We start from the raw sequence: 23,335 nt of genomic DNA on the forward strand, positions 1-23,335 counted from the left end.
CCCAACTATATAAAAACATTTGAAAAAATTTAAAACTGGGTATTCAATTTGTCTATTTATTCAACGTCATTTTTATCGGTATATTAGTTGGTATAAGATTGAAATAGTACAAATGAAAATCAAATCTTTCCAGATTGTTTTAAACTTTAGCTGGGATGGATCGAGAAGCAGCAATTGCGGTAAGTTTTTGAACTATGCAGAGAAATGCATTCTTAATCAAATATTGTAAAAGTGTATGCAATTAGCATGTATGTATGCCTATGGCATATACGGTGAGAATAATAAAAAGTTTTTCATTTTTAATGCAATTGTGTAGCAATTTGTTTAGAGTCAAAACGTTTCCAATTTGTAATGACATAATATGACTTTAGTTTTAAGGTTATGCATTTTTGTTCATATGCAGTCCATGTAGATAGCTATACATAGTATACAGTATTCGACCACATCCCCCGTAGAAGTAATGAGAAATCTATTCTAAGATTCTATTCCAAATTGAATCGTACACTTCTCGAATTAAAACAGATGTAAATTCAGAGAAAAACAGTTTCTAATAGTATAATATCGAATAAAAGTCTCGTTCAGAGTATGCTTCCATAGAATAGCCACTTATGCGTATATCATAACTTATTACTTCATTTGAAAGCTCTTCGTCGTAAGCTTATTGACAATTAGTTGCAAAGTATCAGCAAGAGGCGGCATTAAAAGAGATCACAGTAATCTTCTACTGGAATCAGCTGGTAAATTTTCAAAAGGTTTTTGTTTTTGTAATTGCAACGTATACGAATATACTAAAGCGTTGGATACAGACCGATACTAAGTATTCTTAATAGTTCTGTTTATACAAAATGTTATAAAAAGGTTCCCCCTGAATAAAGAGCAAAATTATTAGGTACACTTGTTATTCCATAATTGTGGAAGAATGTAAAACATTTCATATATATGTATTTACATTTATAACATAAATTCCTTTACATGTTTACAATAATATTGAAATTTTACCATCTGATCTGCTGAATACGCACGTCTACTGTTATGTGCTTCATGATCGAGTGCATCTGATTTCCATATATGGACATTCATTCTATCCATGACATAAATTTCCTAAAATTTATATTTTCAATAGACAATCCGTGTCTGTCGTTTCCGTGTCAAAATGGAGCATTGTGTGGAGCTAATGGAGATTCATATACATGCGTATGTAGCGACGGATTCGTTGGAACTAATTGTGAATTAAGTAAATATGATTTTAATATATAAAAATGTAGTAGAATTTGTTGTAGTCACAGGTATTCATCCAAATGTTGCCTAGTGTGTCAATTTTCAGATAGCATTGTTCACATACATTGTCGTTAGATCGAGAATTCTAGAACCAATAATATTTAATACATATATCAACCTAAATCTATGTCATTGAAATGTGCCATTCCGTATTTTGATTGACTTGATATAAACTTAACCATTAAAATACCTTATATGGGGATTCTCCGAACCTTTCGTGATGACTATTTGACAAGAAAACGAAACAGATTTGTATACTCCTACTGCAAGATTGTATTGGGTCACTGTATTTGTATTTTTAAATATCTAGAGTCTAGATATTTAAAAATACAAATACAGTAACCCAATGAAAGATTGTTCATTTTTTCTATTAGTATAATTTTGATCGCTTTTTAAACAAAATTTGAATTTTTTTTAAACTAACATTATTATTTTCACATAGAAAATAAAAATATTTTCCTTAATCAACATTTTCGTAGTAATTACTATTACTTACTACAGTAATTACTACTTTTATTAACCCTCTTATCTGCCGAATTTCAGTTGATTACTGCTACCCGTATCCGTGCAGCAATGTAGAAACTTGTGTCAACGGTGATAGTTTTTACACCTGTACGTGCAAAGATGGATTTACTGGAGTAAATTGTGCTACAGGTTTGTAAACTATTTATTACCAATATACATAATTGTAAAAATTGCTCTGTTGATTAATTGATGTGTATTACGTCTCTAAACAGTGATATCTCAATAAATACAAACTCTCAATGCAGTTAGTTCACTTCTTTACGAGATAAACATACACCATTTGTTAAGCGCGAAGGTAGATGGTACTCGTTTGACTATATGAAAAAACTGGGGCAACACAACGGGACCACATGGGCTCAAGAGAAATGTATAAAATATAAAAATAATAAGCATCGATCATTAATTCTACTAACAATTGAAAATCGTTCGGTACAGTGGATGAATGAAGATGAACATAATCAAAAATTTATCGAGTTTTCTACGACTGTTATCACGAACGTAATTTACTTTGTTCAGTTTATTTAATTTATTCTCATATTTTATATAAAAAACCTCATTTTTAAATTTTCTTAATGTGTGATTGATTTACCAGTAAAATACAAAGTTTATTTAAGGGATATATAATTTATCTTCAAACAAGGGAGAGAGAAGCAAAATGTATTCGTAATTTAGACATTATGATTCTTGCTTATAAAGTTTGAATGTAACATATTACAATCTTTTATACATTAACCTTGTAAAAATAATAAATTATTTTTTTTTATCGTTCGTCTGCTGAATTTCAGTTGATTACTGTAACATAAATCCGTGTAAAAATGAAGGAATTTGTGAAAACGGGAATAGTTCTTACCTTTGCACATGCAAAGATGGATTTACTGGCTTAGATTGTACCACAGGTTCGTAAAGTATTTGTTGGCAATACTGTTTCTTTTGATTGAGTTGCATGTATAAAGCCTTTTTTTCCTGCTATCACATTATATTAGATTAGACAGTAGTTATCTTTAAAGTATGGGGAATTTAATTTTGGCGCTATCAATTTTTATATAGCAGGAGAGAAAATTTTATACATATACGGTCATTAAATACAGTTATGACACATTTGACGAGATTGACCGCCGCAATTTGTAGTGCGTTACCTGTTAGAAATTGATAAGCGGAAAATCTACATATTGACACGAGTCGAATCGAAAAACATTGGTACGTAAGAAACGTAGGTTAGATACCCGAGAGAAAATTCATGAAAGATAAAAGTAGTCGCCGTTAATGGAAACCTTCATCTTAAATTAATGCCTCACTAGGTACTATACAATGAGTTTTATCACATTCACAGAATGGGACCGTACACCATAAAAAGAAAGGGTAAACAGTTTTTCTAGAGAAAAACGGGAGCTCGAGTTTGAGAAATGAAAATTTATATCTTAAAATTTGAATTTGATAATGCCCTGAATGTTAGCGTGGAATACATTGTATTTTTTTTTTTTTTTCAGTTTTCTCTTACATTTACATCTTTAGGTGCAGAGAAAGTTGTTTATTTTGAAAATTTGTTATCACATTAACTGTCATAATATCCATAGTGTGACAAGAAAATTTAATTTTGGTTCGTTCGAAACACTGCACACTCTCACACTACAACTGTAATGATTATTTTTTAAGTCTTTGGTTAGACTTTGTAGTCGAGACCACTGTCAATTTATATAATCACATATCATTTCACCACAGTTTAAATTTATTAGCGAGGATTATTATGTTTCAAAGATTACAATGCCATATCGCAGTCGATTCTCCATTCCGGACATCCGCTATGTGTGAACAGCAAGCATCGCCAAATGAACAAATAGCAGAGCACACAACCTGCCCCATCTCCCACAGCGACACAATCATATCACATTTGAAGCTGAATAAACAAATCAAACTCGGCTTCGCCCTGTACGCATTAAAGATAACTATAAAGGAAATTGTCACGTAACTAGTATTTATCTAACAGTAATAAATTTTATCAATAAAAATAAATTATGGTATAGTCTTCTATCCTGAGAAGCTGCATAAAAAATATATATTTAAAAAGAAAAATCACGCGCAAACATATTTCTGCAATGAAATCTCTATTGGATGTTTGATATTGTATTAAAAGTGGAACGTAGTCAAATTTGTTACATCAAGAGTAATGTATTCTGTAGCAGACTTCTCAAGTGATCATGTAATTACCATACTTATTTTAGATATTGACGATTGTTCGCCGAATCCGTGTGTGAATGGTGGCTCTTGCACTGATGGAATAAATAAATACACGTGTTCATGCGTTACTGGTTATTCTGGAGAAAACTGTGATATAGGTAAAAGATGTTTTCCTTACTTTGTTTTATCGAGATCATTATTCAAATTCAGTAAAACAATAACATATCTGAAATGGAATTGTAGCTCTAATATGTTGGTGAATATTCCTCAGCATATAAAAGTCAGAATACAAACATTTATTACAAAATACAATCAAATAAAGGAATTGTCTATTCAAAGACGTTTCTCTGCATTAAAGACAAGTGTGTGGCCAAATGTCTCGCAACTGGAAATTTTATCTAGCAATGGAAATTTTTAAACGGGTTGTTAGATCTAGGATTTGAAAAACCATTTGCATTCGATATAAAACAAATCATGACGCATTAGATTAAAACTTCAAAATATTGCATTTACTTTTCATTTTGAATAAAATTTGAACAATTGTTTCCAGATATTGACGACTGTGCGCTGAATCCGTGTCAAAATGGTGGAACGTGTATAGATGAAGTTAACGACTATACTTGTTCATGCGTTGCTGGATATTCTGGAGTCAACTGTGAACAAGGTATGTTAAAATGACTAGTTGTCAATTCCATACATTCCCATATGTTATCAAGACTAGTGATAAACAATACCTATACCCAATAAGGTTCATTGTATATAAATTTCATACAATTCTTTAACTCCTTAACCAAATATCAATGATTGTTCTCCGAATCTATGTAAGAATGGTAGTTTCTGCGCAGATGAAATCATCACCTACAATTGTATATGTATTTATGAATATTCCGAAAAAAATGTAATCAAATTTTTTTTAAATATTTGAGCATGCGACCCAATGTGTGAAACTTGTTATGTAAATTTCACAAAATGCAGTCGTTTATAATAAAGACACATTCCTTTAGATATTGATGATTGCATACCGAATCCATGTCAAAATGGTGGAACGTGTACAGACGAAGTTAACGACTATAATTGTTCATGCGTTGTTGGATATTCTGGAACCAACTGCGAACAAAGTAGGTTAAACTAATTACTTTTCACCTTCGCACTTTTGTTCGTTCCACTTTCAAATAGTCCGATATGTTATCAGTATTCAAGACCGATGGCACGCAATAAATATCTCCAGTGAAGATCGTTGTAAATTAATTATATTAAATTTTCCACCTCCTTTACTAGACATTGATGACAATTTCATTCAATTCCTCACGTCCTTTACCAGACATTATTAATAATTTTATTCAATTCTTCGCCTCCTTTGCCAGACATTAATGGTGATTTTATTCAATTCCTCACTTCTTTACCAGACATTGATGACAATTATATTCCATGCGTTACTCCTTTACCAGAGACATTGATGATAATTCTTCACTTCCTTGACCAGACATTGATGACAATTATATTCCATGCGTTACTCCTTTACCAGACATTGATGATAATTCTTCACTTCCTTGACCTGACACTGATAATAATTCTATTCAATTCTTCACTTCCTTGACCAGGCATTGATGATAATTTTATTCAATTCTTCACTTCCTTGACCAGACATTGATGATAATTCTATTCAATTCTTCACTTCCTTGACCAGACATTGATGATGATTCTATTCAATTCATCACTTCCTTGACCAGACATTAATGATGATTCTACTCAATTCTTCACTTCCTTTACCAGACATTGATGATATTTTTATTCAATTCTTCACTTCCTTTACCAGACATTGATGATGATTCTATTCAATTCATCACTTCCTTGACCAGACATTAATGATGATTCTACTCAATTCTTCACTTCCTTTACCAGACATTGATGATATTTTTATTCAATTCTTCACTTCCTTTACCAGACATTGATGATGATTCTATTCAATTCATCACTTCCTTTACCAGACATTCATGATAATTTTATTCAATTCTTCACTTCCTTTAGGGGACATTGAAGATAATTTTGCTCAATTCTTCACCTTCTTTACCAGACATTGATGATAATTTTACTCAATTCTTCACTTCCTTTACCAGACATTGATGATATTTTTATTCTATTCTTCACTTCCTTTACCAGACATTGATGATAATTGTATTCAATTCTTCGCTTTCTTGACCAGACATTGATGATATTTTTATTCAATTCTTCATTTCCTTGACCAGACATTGATGATAATTTTATTCAATTCTTCACTTCCTTGATCAGACATTGATGATAATTCTATTCAATTCTTCACTTCCTTTACCAGACATTCATGATAATTTTATTCAATTCTTCACTTTCTTTACGAGACATTGATGATAATTTTATTCAATTCTTCACTTTCTCTACAAGACATTGATGATAATTTTGCTCAATTCTTCCCTTTCTTTACGAGACATTCATGATAATTTTATTCAATTCTTCACCCTCTTTACCAGACATTGATGATAATTTTACTCAATTCTTCACTTCCTTCACCAGACATTGATGATAATTTTATTCAATTCTTCACTTCCCTTACCCGACATTGATGAAAATTATATTCAATTTTCCACCTCTCTTACCAAACCTTGATGATAAATTTACTCAATTCTTCACTTCTTTACCAGGCTTGGATAATATTTCTATTCAATTCGTTACTCCTGTATCAGACATTAATGATAATTTTATTCAATTCTTCACCAGACATTGATGAGAATTATATTCAATTTTCCACCTCTTTTACCAAACATTGATGATATTTTTTTTCAACTCTTCACTTCCTTTACCAGGCTTTGATAATTTTTATATTCAATTCGTTACTCCTGTACCAGACTTTGATGAAAATTTTATTCAATTCTTCACCTCCTTTACCAGGCATTGATGATATTTCTATTCAATTCGTTACTGCTTTGCCAGACATTGATGATTGTTATCCAGATCCATGTATAGACATTGGCTCAGGTGTAAATGAAATAACAGTTACACTTGATACTGTATATCGGGATATCCCGTTTTTCAAAAAGTTAAAAGATGGGCCCCAATGTATAAAATTTGTTGTGTGTACTTCAGTAAATGCAGTGTTCTAGCATGGTAACACATTTCTTTAGATATAGATGATTGCTTACCAAATCCGTGTCAAAATGGTGGAACATGTTCTGACGAAGTTAACGACTACACTTGTTCATGCGTTGTTGGATATTCTGGAATCAACTGTGAACAGGGTATGTTGGTCTAACTATTCCTTTTTTCGAAATATTATCATATTTTATTATGACCAGTGGAACGCAATAATGATATAGAGTGAAAATGGACATAAATCGCTAGAATTTGCAAATCTTTTAACCCATTTGCATTGGATAAAACAGGTCACTACGCATTAGATTGAAACTTACTGTTCGTCTACTATATTGCACTTACTATTCATGTTAAATTGAATTTGAACATTTATTTTCAGATATTGACGACTGTGTGCTGAATCTATGTCAAAATGGAGGAACCTGTATAGATGAAGTTAACGACTATACTTGTTCATGCGTTGTTGGATATTCTGGAACCAACTGCGAACAAAGTATATTAAACTATTTTTTTTTCAATTTTGCAGGTTGTATGTACGTGTATGTACGACGTTCGTTCAATTCTCCATCTTATTTACCAGACATTGATGACAATTTCAAACAATTATTCATCTCCTTTACCAGACATTGATGACAATTTCATTCAATTATTCGTTTACTTTACCGGACATTGATGATAACATTATTCAATTCTTTATTACCTTTTCCAGACATTGATGACAACTATATTTAATTTTCCACCTCTTTTACCAAACATCCAAACATTGATGATAATTTTTTCAATTCCTAATTACCCTCACCAGATATTGATGACAACTATACTTAATTTTCCACCTTTTTTTCAAACTTTGATGATGATTTTATTCAATTCGTTACTCCTTTACCAGACATTGATGATTGTTCTCCAAATCTATGTAAAAACGTTGGTTCATGTGTAGTTGAAGTCAACACTTACACTTGTGATTGTATTTCTCGATATTCCGGAGTAAACCGTTATCAACGTTTTTCCAAAAAGTTTGTGAAGACGTGCCCCTACGTGTAAAATTTGTTGTGTGAATTTCAGTAAATGCAGTTTTTTTAGCATGATAACACATTCCTTTAGATATTGATGATTGCTTGCCAACACCGTGTCAAAATGGTGGATCGTGTACAGACGAAGTTAACGACTACACTTGTTTATGCGTTGTTGGATATTTTGGAACCAACTGTGAACAGGGTATGTTGGTCTAACTATTTATCTTTTCGAAATTTTACCATATTTTCTCATGGCCAGTGGAACACAATAATAATATACAGTGAAAATAGATATAAATCGATAGAATATGCAAATCTTTCGACTCATTTGCATTAGATAACACAGATCACGACGCATTAGAATAAAACTTTAAAAAATTGCACTTCACACCGTCACCCCCATTACCAGACAGTGCTGACAATTTTATTCAATTTTAAACCTCCTTTACCAAACATTGATAATAATTTTATTCAATTCTTCGCCTACTTTATCAGACATTGATGACAATTTTATTCGATTATTTTTGTTTACTTTGCCAGAAATTGGTGATATTTTTATTCAATTCTTCACCTCTTTTACCAGACATTGATGCGATTTTATTCGATTATTTGTTTACTTTACCAGACATTGATGATAATTTTATTCAATTCTTCACCTCTTTTACCAGACATTGATGCGATTTTATTCAATTCTTCGCTTCCTTGACCAGACATTGATGATAATTTCATTCAATTCTTCATTTCCTTGACCAGAGATTGATGATAATTTTATTCAATTCTTCACTTCCTTGACCAGACATTGATGATAATTCTATTCAAATCTTCACTTCCTTTACCAGACATTCAAGATAATTTTATTCAATTCTTCACTTTCTTTACGAGACATTGATGATAATTTTATTCAATTCTTCACCCCATTTATGTTTGTTCTCCAGATCCATGTAAAGACATTGGCTCATGTGTAAATGAAATAACAGTTACACTTGTAATGTATTTCTATATATTCCGGAGAAACCTTGGATTTACGTTTTTCGAAAAGTTTGAAGTTGTGCCCCAATGTGTAAAATTTGTTGTGTGTATTTCAGTGAATGCAGTGTTTTAGCATGATAACACATTTATTTAGATATTGACGATTGCTTACCGAATCCGTGTCAAAATGGTGGAACGTGTACAGACGAAGTTAACAACTACACTTGTTCGTGCGTTGTTGGATATTCTGGAACCAACTGTGAACAGGGTATGTTGGTCTAACTATTTCTCTTTTCGAAATATTATCATATTTCATCATGATCAGTGGAACGCAATAATAATGTACAGTGAAAATGGATATAAATCGCTATAACTTGCAAATCTTTTAGCCCATTTGCATTGGATAACAAAGATCACGACGCATTAAATTAAAAGTTACTATTCGTTTACTATATTGCACTTACTACTCATGTTAAATTGAATTTGAACATTTATTTTCAGATATTGACGACTGTGTGCTGAAACCGTGTCAAAATGGTGGGACGTGTATAGATGAAGTTAACGACTATACTTGTTCATGCGTTGTTGGATATTCTGGAATCAACTGTGAACAAGGTTGGTTAAATTAACTCTTTGTCATTTTTAAATATTTCCATATGTTATTAGGACTAGTGATACACAATAATTATAAGCAATTAAGTTCATTGTATATAAATTTCTATCAATTCTGTAACTCCTTAACCAGACAGTGCTGATTGTTCTCCGAATCTATGTCAGAATGGTATTTCCAAAAATATTTCGAAAAAGTTTGAAAATGAGCCCTGATGTGTGAAATTTCTTGTATGTATTTCAGTAAATGCAGTCGTTTCTCATGATAACACAATTCTTTAGATATTGATGATTGCTTGTTGAATCCATGTCAAAATGGTGGAACGTGTACAGATGAAGTTAACGACTATACTTGTTCATGCGTTCCTGGATATTCAGGAACCAATTGCGAACAAAGTATGTTAAAGTAATTTTTTTTTTTTTTTCAATTTTGTACGTTGTACGTACGTGTATGTACGACGTTCGTTCAATTCTCCATCTCATTTACCAGACATTGATGACAATTTCATTCAATTATTCGTATACTTTACCGGACATTGATGATGATTTTATTCAATTCGTTACTCCTTTACCAGACATTGATGATTGTTCTACAAATCTATGTAAAAACGATAGTTCATGTGTAGATGATGTCAACACTTACACGTGTGATTGTATTTCAAGATATTCCGGAATAAACCGTGATCAACGTTATTCGAAAATTTTGTGAAGACGTGCCCCAACGTGTGTGTGTATTTCAGTAAATGCAGTCGTTTATCGTGATAACACATTTCTTTAGATATTGATGATTGCTTGTTGAATCCATGTCAAAATGGTGGAACGTGTACAGATGAAGTTAACGACTATACTTGTTCATGCGTTCCTGGATATTCTGGAACCAACTGCGAACAAAGTATGTCAAACTATTTTTTTTTTCGATTTCGTACGTCATATGTACGTGTATGTACGACGTTCGTTTAATTCTCTATCTTACTTACTAGACATTGATGACAATTTCATTCAATTCTTCATCTTCTTTACCAGACATTGATGAGATTTTCATTCAATTATTCGTGTACGTTACCGGACATTGATGATAATTTCATTCAGCTTGCCGACTTCTTTACCGGACATTGATGATAATTTTATTCAGCTTGCCAACTTCTTTACCAGACATTGACGATAATTTTATTCAATTCTGCACCTCCTTTACCAGACATTTATGATTGTTATCCAGATCCATGTAAAGACATTGGCTCATGTGTAAATGAAATAACAGTTACACTTGTAATGTATTTCGATATATTCCGGAGAAACCTTGGATCAACTTTTTTCGAAAAGTTTGAAGTTGTGCCCCAATGTGTAAAATTTGTTGTGTGTATTTCAGTGAATGCAGTGTTTTAGCATGATAACACATTTCTTTAGATATTGACGATTGCTTACCGAATCCGTGTCAAAATGGTGGAACGTGTACAGACGAAGATAACGACTACACTTGTTCGTGCGTTGTTGGATATTCTGGAACCAACTGTGAACAGGGTATGTTGGTCTAACTATTTCTCTTTTCGAAATATTTTCATATTTTATCATGACCAGTGGAAAGCAATAATAATATACAGTGAAAATGGATATAAATCGCTAGAACTTGCCAATTTTTCAACCCATTTGCATTGGATAACACAGATCACAACGCATTAGATTAAAACTTACTATTCGTTTACTATATTGCACTTACTACTCATGTTAAATTGAATTTGAACATTTATTTTCAGATATTGACGACTGTGTGCTGAAACCGTGTCAAAATGGTGGGACGTGTATAGATGAAGTTAACGACTATACTTGTTCATGCGTTGTTGGATATTCTGGAATCAACTGTGAACAAGGTTGGTTAAATTAACTCTTTGTCATTTTTAAATATTTCCATATGTTATCAGGACTAGTGATACACAATAATTATAGGCAATTACGTTCATTGTATATAAATTTCAATCAATTCTGTAACTCCTTAACCAGACAGTGCTGATTGTTCTCCGAATCTATGTCAGAATGGTATTTCAAAAAATATGTCGAAAAAGTTTGAAAGTGAGCCCAGATGTGTGAAATTTCTTGTATGTATTTCAGTAAATGCAGTCGTTTTTCATGATAACACAATTCTTTAGATATTGATGATTGCTTGTTGAATCCATGTCAAAATGGTGGAACGTGTACAGATGAAGTTAACGACTATACTTGTTCATGCGTTCCTGGATATTCTGGAACCAATTGCGAACAAAGTATGTTAAACTAATTTTTTTTTCAATTTTGTACGTTGTACGTACGTGTATGTACGACGTTCGTTCAATTCTCCATCTCATTTACCAGACATTGATGAGAGTTTCATTCAATTATTCGTATACTTTACCGGGCATGGATGATAATTTTATTCAATTTTTCATTTCTTTACTAGACTTTAATAATAATTTTATTCAATTCGTTACACCTTTACCAGACATTGGTGATTGTTCTACATTTCTATGTAAAAACGTTGGTTCATGTGTAGATGAAGTCAACACTTACACTTGTGATTGTATTTCTGGATATTCCGGAATAAACCGTGATCAACGTTATTCGAAAATTTTGTGAAGACGTGCCCCAACGTGAAACTTTGTTGTGTGTATTTCAGTAAATGCAGTCGTCTATCATGATAACACATTTCTTTAGATATTGATGATTGCTTGCCAACACCGTGTCAAAATGGAGGAACGTGTACAGACGAAGTTAACGACTACACTTGTTCATGCGTTGTTGGATATTCTGGAGCCAACTGTGAACAGGGTATGTTAGACTTTCTCTTTTCGAAATATTACCATATTTTATCATGACCAGTGGACGCAATAATACCATACAGTGAAAATGGATATAAACCGCTAGAATTTGCAAATCTTTTAACCCATTTGCATTAGATAGCACAGATCACGACGCATTAGATTGAAACTTTAAAATATTGCACTTCATTCCTTCACCCCCATCACCAGACAGTGGTGGCAATCTTATTCAATTTTTCACCTCCTTTACCAAACATTGATACAAATTTTATTCAATTCTTCGACTACTTTAACCGGACATTGTTGATAATATCATTCAATTTTTCACCTCCTTCACCAGACATTGATGACAATTTTATTCGATTATTCGTTTACTTTACCGGACATTCATGATAATTTTATTCAACTCGTCACCTTCTTTATCAGACTATGATGATCATTTTATTCAATTCTCCACCTTCTTTACCAGACATTGACGATAATTTTATTCAACTCTTCACCTCCTTTACCAGATATTGATGATTGTTCTCCAGATCCATGTAAAACAGGGATCGACGCTTTTGGAAAAGTTAGAAGATGTGACCCATTGTGTAAAATTTGTTGTATGTAGTTCAGTGAATGCAATGTTTTAGGATGATAACACATTCCTTTAGATATTGATGATTGCTTACCGAATCCGTGTGAAAATGGTGGAACGTGTACAGACGAAGTTAACGACTACACTTGTTCAATTAGGTTTATTGTATATAAATTTCAATAAATTCGGTAACTCCTTGACCAGACAGTGCTGATTGTTCTCCGAATCTATGTCAGAATGGTATTTCAAAAAAGTTTGAAAATGAGCCAGATGTGTGGAATTTCTTGTATGTATTTCAGTAAATGCAGTCGATTCTCATAATAACACAATTCTTTAGATATTGATGATTGCTTGTTGAATCCATGTCAAAATGGTGGAACGTGTACAGATGAAGTAAACGACTATACTTGTTCATGCGTTCCTGGATATTCTGGAACCAACTGCGAACAAAGTATGTCAAACTATTTTTTTTTTTCGATTTCGTACGTCGTATGTACGTGTATGTATGACGTTCGTTTAATTCTCTATCTCACTTACCAGACATTGATGACAATTTCATTCAATTCTTCATCTCCTTTACCAGACATTGATGAGATTTTCATTCAATTATTCGTGTACGTTACCGGACATTGATGATAATTTTATTCAGCTTGCCAACTTTTTTACCAGACATTGATGATAATTTTATTTAATTCTTCACCTTCTTTACCAGACATTTATGATTGTTCTCCAGATCCATGTAAAGACATTGGCTCATGTGTAAATGAAATAACAGTTACACTTGTAATGTATTTCGATATATTCCGGAGAAACCTTGGATCAACGTTTTTCGAAAAGTTTGAAGTTGTGCCCCAATGTGTAAAAATTGGTGTGAGTGTTTCTGTGAATGCAGTGTTTTAGCATGACAACACATTTCTTTAGATATTGACGATTGCTTACCGAATCCGTGTCAAAATGGTGGGACGTGTATAGATGAAGTTAACGACTATACTTGTTCATGCGTTGTTGGATATTCTGGAATCAACTGTGAACAAGGTTGGTTAAATTAACTCTTTGTCATTTTTAAATATTTCCATATGTTATCAGGACTAGTGATACACAATAATTATAGGCAATTACGTTCATTGTATATAAATTTCAATCAATTCTGTAACTCCTTAACCAGACAGTGCTGATTGTTCTCCGAATCTATGTCAGAATGGTATTTCAAAAAATATGTCGAAAAAGTTTGAAAGTGAGCCCAGATGTGTGAAATTTCTTGTATGTATTTCAGTAAATGCAGTCGTTTTTCATGATAACACAATTCTTTAGATATTGATGATTGCTTGTTGAATCCATGTCAAAATGGTGGAGCGTGTACAGATGAAGTTAACGACTATACTTGTTCATGCGTTCCTGGATATTCTGGAACCAATTGCGAACAAAGTATGTTAAACAAATTTTTTTTTCAATTTTGTACATTGTACGTACGTGTATGTACGACGTTCGTTCAATTCTCCATCTCATTTACCAGACATTGATGAGAGTTTCATTCAATTATTCGTATACTTTACCGGGCATGGATGATAATTTTATTCAATTTTTCATTTCTTTACTAGACTTTAATAATAATTTTATTCAATTCGTTACACCTTTACCAGACATTGGTGATTGTTCTACATTTCTATGTAAAAACGTTGGTTCATGTGTAGATGAAGTCAACACTTACACTTGTGATTGTATTTCTGGATATTCCGGAATAAACCGTGATCAACGTTATTCGAAAATTTTGTGAAGACGTGCCCCAACGTGTAAACTTTGTTGTGTGTATTTCAGTAAATGCAGTCGTCTATCATGATAACACATTTCTTTAGATATTGATGATTGCTTGCCAACACCGTGTCAAAATGGAGGAACGTGTACAGACGAAGTTAACGACTACACTTGTTCATGCGTTGTTGGATATTCTGGAGCCAACTGTGAACAGGGTATGTTAGACTTTCTCTTTTCGAAATATTACCATATTTTATCATGACCAGTGGACGCAATAATACCATACAGTGAAAATGGATATAAACCGCTAGAATTTGCAAATCTTTTAACCCATTTGCATTAGATAACACAGATCACGACGCATTAGATTGAAACTTTAAAATATTGCACTTCATTCCTTCACCCCCATTACCAGACAGTGGTGGCAATCTTATTCAATTTTTCACCTCCTTTACCAAACATTGATACAAATTTTATTCAATTCTTCGACTACTTTAACCGGACATTGTTGATAATATCATTCAATTTTTCACCTCCTTCACCAGACATTGATGACAATTTTATTCGATTATTCGTTTACTTTACCGGACATTCATGATAATTTTATTCAACTCGTCACCTTCTTTATCAGACTATGATGATCATTTTATTCAATTCTCCACCTTCTTTACCAGACATTGACGATAATTTTATTCAACTCTTCACCTCCTTTACCAGATATTGATGATTGTTCTCCAGATCCATGTAAAACAGGGATCAACGCTTTTGGAAAAGTTAGAAGATGTGACCCATTGTGTAAAATTTGTTGTATGTAGTTCAGTGAATGCAGTGTTTTAGGATGATAACACATTCCTTTAGATATTGATGATTGCTTACCGAATCCGTGTGAAAATGGTGGAACGTGTACAGACGAAGTTAACGACTACACTTGTTCAATTAGGTTTATTGTATATAAATTTCAATAAATTCGGTAACTCCTTGACCAGACAGTGCTGATTGTTCTCCGAATCTATGTCAGAATGGTATTTCAAAAAAGTTTGAAAATGAGCCAGATGTGTGGAATTTCTTGTATGTATTTCAGTAAATGCAGTCGATTCTCATAATAACACAATTCTTTAGATATTGATGATTGCTTGTTGAATCCATGTCAAAATGGTGGAACGTGTACAGATGAAGTAAACGACTATACTTGTTCATGCGTTCCTGGATATTCTGGAACCAACTGCGAACAAAGTATGTCAAACTAATTTTTTTTTCGATTTCGTACGTCGTATGTACGTGTATGTATGACGTTCGTTTAATTCTCTATCTCACTTACCAGACATTGATGACAATTTCATTCAATTCTTCATCTCCTTTACCAGACATTGATGAGATTTTCATTCAATTATTCGTGTACGTTACCGGACATTGATGATAATTTTATTCAGCTTGCCAACTTTTTTACCAGACATTGATGATAATTTTATTTAATTCTTCACCTTCTTTACCAGACATTTATGATTGTTCTCCAGATCCATGTAAAGACATTGGCTCATGTGTAAATGAAATAACAGTTACACTTGTAATGTATTTCGATATATTCCGGAGAAACCTTGGATCAACGTTTTTCGAAAAGTTTGAAGTTGTGCCCCAATGTGTAAAAATTGGTGTGAGTGTTTCTGTGAATGCAGTGTTTTAGCATGACAACACATTTCTTTAGATATTGACGATTGCTTACCGAATCCGTGTCAAAATGGTGGGACGTGTATTGATGAAGTTAACGACTATACTTGTTCATGCGTTGTTGGATATTCTGGAATCAACTGTGAACAAGGTTGGTTAAATTAACTCTTTGTCATTTTTAAATATTTCCATATGTTATTAGGTCTAGTGATACACAATAATTATAGGCAATTACGTTCATTGTATATAAATTTCAATCAATTCTGTAACTCCTTAACCAGACAGTGCTGATTGTTCACCGAATCTATGTCAGAATGGTATTTCAAAAAATATGTCAAAAAAGTTTGAAAGTGAGCCCAGATGTGTGAAATTTCTTGTATGTATTTCAGTAAATGCAGTCGTTTTTCATGATAACACAATTCTTTAGATATCGATGATTGCTTGTTGAATCCATGTCAAAATGGTGGAACGTGTACAGATGAAGTTAACGACTATACTTGTACATGCGTTCCTGGATATTCTGGAACCAATTGCGAACAAAGTATGTTAAACTAATTTTTTTTTCAATTTTGTACGTTGTACGTACGTGTATGTACGTTCGTTCGTTTAATTCTCTATCTCATTTACGAGACATTGATGACAATTTCATTCAATTACTCGTGTACGTTACCGGACATTGATGATAATTTTATTCAGCTTGTCACCTTCTTTACCAGACATTGACGATAATTTTATTCAATTCTTCACCTCCTTTACCAGACATTTATGATTGTTCTCCAGATCCATGAAAAGACATTGGCTCATGTGTAAATGAAATAACAGCTACACTTGTAATGTATTTCGATATATTCCGGAGAAACCTTGGATCAACTTTTTTCGAAAAGTTTGAAGTTGTGCCCCAATGTGTAAAATTTGTTGTGTGTATTTCAGTGAATGCAGTGTTTTAGCTTGATAACACATTTCTTTAGATATTGACGATTGCTTACCGAATCCGTGTCAAAATGGCGGAACGTGTACGGACGAAGTTAACGACTACACTTGTTCGTGCGTTGTTGGATATTCTGGAACCAACTGTGAACAGGGTATGTTGGTCTAACTATTTCTCTTTTCGAAATATTATCATATTTTATCATGACCAGTGGAACGCAATAATAATATACAGTGAAAATGGATATAAATCGCTAGAACTTGCAAATCTTTTAACCCATTTCCATTGGATAACACAGATCACGATGCATTAGATTAAAAGTTACTATTCGTTTACTATATTGCACTTACTACTCATGTTAAATTGAATTTGAACATTTATTTTCAGATATTGACGACTGTGTGCTGAAACCGTGTCAAAATGGTGGGACGTGTATAGATGAAGTTAACGACTATACTTGTTCATGCGTTGTTGGATATTCTGGAATCAACTGTGAACAAGGTTGGTTAAATTAACTCTTTGTCATTTTTAAATATTTCCATATGTTATTAGGACTAGTGATACACAATAATTATAGGCAATTACGTTCATTGTATATAAATTTCAATCAATTCTGTAACTCCTTAACCAGACAATGCTGATTGGTTTCCGAATCTATGTCAGAATGGTATTTAAAAAAAATATTTCAAAAAAGTTTGAAAATGAGCCCAGATGTGTGAAATTTCTTGTGTGTATTTCAGTAAATGCAGTCGTTTATCATGATAACACATTTCTTTAGACATTGATGATTGCTTGTTGAATCCATGTCAAAATGGTGGAACATGTACAGATGAAGTTAACGACTATACTTGTTCATGCGTTCCTGGATATTCTGGAACCAATTGCGAACAAAGTATGTTAAACTAATTTTTTTTTAATTCTGTACGTTGTACGTACGTGTATGTACGACGTTCGTTTCACTTTCAAATAGTCCTATATGTTATCAGCATTCAAGACCGATGGCTCGCAATATATATGTCCAGTGAAGATCGTTGTATATTGATTATATTCAATTTCCACCTCCTTTGACAGACATTGATGAGATTTTTATTCAATTCTTCACCCCCATTACCAGGCAGTGGTGACAATTTTATTCAATTTTTCCATACCTTTACCGAACATTGATGATAATTTTATTCAATTCTTCGCCTACTTTATCGGACATTCATGATAATTTTATTCAATTCTTCACCTCCTTTACCAAACATTGATGACAACTTTATTCAATTATTCGTTTACTTTACCGTTCATTGATATTAATTTTATTTAGTTCTTCACCTTCTTTACCAGACATTGATAACAATTTTATTCAATTTTCTACCTCCTTCACCATACATACATTGATGATTGTTTTCCAGATCTATGTAAAGACATTGGCTCATGTGTAAATGAAATAACAGTTACACTTGTAATGTATTTCGATATATTCCGGAGAAACCTTGGATCAACGTTTTTCGAAAAGTTTGAAGTTGTGCCCCAATGTGTAAAAATTGGTGTGAGTGTTTCTGTGAATGCAGTGTTTTAGCATGATAACACATTTCTTTAGATATTGACGATTGCTTACCGAATCCGTGTCAAAATGGTGGGACGTGTATAGATGAAGTTAACGACTATACTTGTTCATGCGTTGTTGGATATTCTGGAATCAACTGTGAACAAGGTTGGTTAAATTAACTCTTTGTCATTTTAAAATATTTCCATATGTTATTAGGACTAGTGATACACAATTATTATAAGCAATTAGGTTCATTGTATAAAAATTTCAATCAATTCTGTAACTCCTTAACCAGACAGTGCTGATTGTTCTCCGAATCTATGTCAGAAAGGTATTTCAAAAAATATTTCAATAAAGTTTGAAAATGAGCCCAGATCTATGACATTTCTTGTATGTATTTCAGTAAATGCAGTCGTTTTTCATGATAACACAATTCTTTAGATATTGATGATTGCTTGTTGAATCCATGTAAAAATGGTGGAACGTGTGCAGATGAAGTTAACGACTATACTTGTTCATGCGTTCCTGGATATTCTGGAACCAATTGCGAACAAAGTATGTGAACCTTTTTTTTTTTTTTCAATTTTGTACGTTGTACGTACGTGTATGTACGACGTTCGTTCAATTCTCCATCTCATTTACCAGACATTGATGACAATTTCATTCAATTCTTCATCTCCGTTATCGGACATTGATGACAATTTTATTCGATTATTCGTTTACTTTACCAGACAATGATGATAATTTTATTCAACTCTTCACCTCCTTTATCAGACATTAATGATTGTTCACCAGATCCAAGTAAAGATATTGGCTCATGTGTAGATGAAATAACAGTTATATATACTTGTTACTGTATTTCGTGATATTCCGGAGAAAACTGGGATCAACGATTTTGAAAAAGTTAGAAGATGTGACCCAATGTGTAAAAATTGTTATCTGTAGTTCAGTGAAGGCGGTGTTTAAGGATGATAACACATTTCTTTAGATATTGATGATTGCTTACCGAATCCGTGTCAAAATGGTGGAACGTGTACAGACGAAGTTAACGACCACACTTGTTCGTGCGTTGTTGGATATTCTGGAATCAACTGTGAACAGGGTATGTTGGTCTAACTATTTCTCTTTTCGAAATATTACCATATTTTATCATGACCGGTGGAACGCAATAAAAATATGCAGTGAAAATGGATATAAATCTCTATAATATGCAAATCCTATAACCCATTTGCATTGGATAACACAAATCACGACGCATTAGTTTAAAACTTACTATGCGTTTACTATATTGCACTTAATATTCATGTTAAATAGAATTTGAACATTTATTTTCAGATATTGACGACTGTGTGCTGAATCCGTGTCAAAATGGTGGGACGTGTATAGATGAAGTTAACGACTATACTTGTTCATGCGTTGTTGGATATTCTGGAATCAACTGTGAACAAGGTTGATTAAATTACCTCTTTGTTATTTTTAGACTTTTCCATATGTTATTAGGACTAGTGATACACAATAATTATAAGCAATTGGATTCATTGTATATAAATTTCAATCGATTCTTTAACTCCTTAACCAGACAATGATGGTTGTTCTCCGCATCTATGTCAGAATGGTATTTGAAAAAAGTTTGAGCTCAGATGTGTGAAATTTAGTGTGTGCATTTCAGTAAATGCAGTCGTTTATCGTGATAACACATTTCTTTAGATATTGATGATTGCTTGCTGAATCTATGTCAAAATGGTGGAACGTGTACAGATGAAGTTAACGACTATACTTGTTCATGCGTTCCTGGATATTCTGGAACCAATTGCGAACAAAGTATGTTAAACTAATTTTTTTTTAATTCTGTACGTTGTACGTACGTGTATGTAAGACCTTCGTTCAATTTTTCATCTCATTTACCAGACATTGATGACAATTTCATTCAATTCTTCATCTCCTTTACCAGACATTGATGATAATTTCATTCAATTCTTCATCTCCTTTACCAGACAATGATGATAATTTTATTCAACTCTTCACCTCCTTTATCAGACATTAATGATTGTTCTCCAGATCCAAGTAAAGACATTGGCTCATGTGTAAATGAAATAACAGTTACACTTGTTACTGTATTTCGTGATATTCCGGAGAAAACTGGGATCAACGTTTTTGGAAAAGTTAGAAGATGTGACCCAATGTGTAAAATTTGTTGTCTGTAGTTCAGTGAATGCAGTGTTTAAGGATGATAACACATTTCTTTAGATATTGATGATTGCTTGCCAACACCGTGTCAAAATGGAGGAACGTGTACAGACGAAGTTAACGACTACACTTGTTCATGCGTTGTTGGATATTCTGGAACCAACTGTGAACAGGGTATGTGGGTCTAACTTTTTCTCTTTTCGAAATATTACCATTATGTTATCATGACCAGTGGAACACAATAATATTATAGAGTGAAAATGGATATAAATCGTCAGAATTTGTAAATCTTTTAACAAATTTGTGTTAGATAACACAGATCACGACGCATTAGTTTAAAACTTACTATTCGTTGACTATATTGCACTTAATATTCATGTTAAATTGAATTTGAACATTTATTTTCAGATATTGACGACTGTGTGTTGAATCCGTGTCAAAATGGTGGGACGTGTATAGATAAAGTTAACGACTATACTTGTTCATGCGTTGTTGGATATTCTGGAATCAACTGTGAACAAGGTTGGTTAAAATAAACTCTTTTCATTATTAGATATTTCCATATGTTATTAGGACTAGTGATACACAACAATTATAAACAGTTAGGTTTATTGTATGTAAATTTCAATCGATTCTTTAACTCCTTAACCAGACAGTGATTGTTGTTCTCCGCATCTATGTCAGAAAGGTATTTCAAAAAAGTTTGAGCTTAGATGTGTGAAATTTCTTGTGTGTATCTCAGTAAATGCAGTCGTTTAAAATGATAACACATTCCTTTAGATATTGATGATTGCTTGTTGAATCCATGTCAAAATGGTGGAACGTGTACAGATGAAGTTAACGACTATACTTGTTCATGCGTTCCTGGATATTCTGGAACCAACTGCGAACAAAGTATGTTAAACTAATTTTTTTTTAATTTCGTACGTCGTATGTACGTGTATTTACGACGTTCGTTCAATTCTCTATCTCTCTTACCAGACATTGATGAGAGTTTCATTCAATTATTCGTGTACTTTACCGGACATTGATAATAATTTTATTCAGCTCGTCACTTTCTTTACCAGACATTGAAGATAGTTTTATTCAGTTTTATTCAATTTTTCACCTTCTTTACCAGACATTTATGATTGTTCTCCAGATCCATGTAAAGACATTGGCTCATGTGTAAATGAAATAACAGTTACACTTGTTAATGTATTTCGTGATATTCCGGAGAAAACTGGGATCAACGCTTTTAAAAAAGTTTGTGAAGACGTACCCCAACGTGTAAAATTTGTTGTGCGAATTTCAGTAAATGCAGCTGTTTAGCATGATAACACATTTCTTTAGATATTGATGATTGCTTGCCAACACCGTGTCAAAATGGAGGAACGTGTACAGACGAAGTTAACGACTACACTTGTTCATGCGTTGTTGGATATTCTGGAACCAACTGTGAACAGGGTATGTTAGACTTCCTCTTTTCGAAATATTACCATATTTTATCATGACCAGTGAAACGGAATAGTAATATACAGTGAAAATGGTTATAAATCGCTAGAACTTGCAAATCTTTTAATCCATTTGCATTGGATAACACAAATCACGACGTATTAGATTAAAACTTACTATTCGTTTACTATATTGCACTTACTATTCATGTTAAATTAAATTTGAACATTAATTTTCAGATATTGACGACTGTGTGCTGAATCCGTGTCAAAATGGTGGGACGTGTATATATGAAGTTAACGACTATACTTGTTCATGCGTTGTTGGATATTCTGGAACCAACTGTGAACAGGGTATGTCTCTCTTTTCGAAATATTACCATATTTTAATCATGACCAGTGGAACGCAATAATAATATACAGTGAAAATGAATTTAAATCGTCAGACTTTGTAAATTTTCTAACCCATTTGCATTAGATAACACAGATCACGACGCATCAGATTAAAACCTTAAAATATTGCACTTCACCCCTTCACCTCCTTTACCAAACATTGATTATAATTTTATTCAATTCTTCGCTTACTTTACCGGACATTGGTGATAATTTTATTCAATTCTTCACTTCCTTTACCAGACATTGATGATTGTTCTCCAGATCATTGGCTCAGGTGTAAATGAAATAACAGTTACACTTGTTACTGTATTTCGTGATATTCCGGAGAAAACTGGGATCAACGTTTTTGGAAAAGTTTATGAAAACGTGCCCCAACGTGTAAAAT

The 23,335-nt window shown here is 32.8% G+C and overlaps 1 pseudogene; it reads left to right on the plus strand.

Annotated features, from left to right (window-relative positions):
• Positions 1–155: 155 nt before the first annotated feature.
• Positions 156–23,335, plus strand: part of LOC120341298 (uncharacterized) — a 33,191-nt pseudogene continuing 10,011 nt past the window's right edge.

This window comes from Styela clava, chromosome 14 (genome assembly GCF_964204865.1).
Source record: "Styela clava chromosome 14, kaStyClav1.hap1.2, whole genome shotgun sequence".
NCBI classification, from domain to species: domain Eukaryota; kingdom Metazoa; phylum Chordata; class Ascidiacea; order Stolidobranchia; family Styelidae; genus Styela; species Styela clava.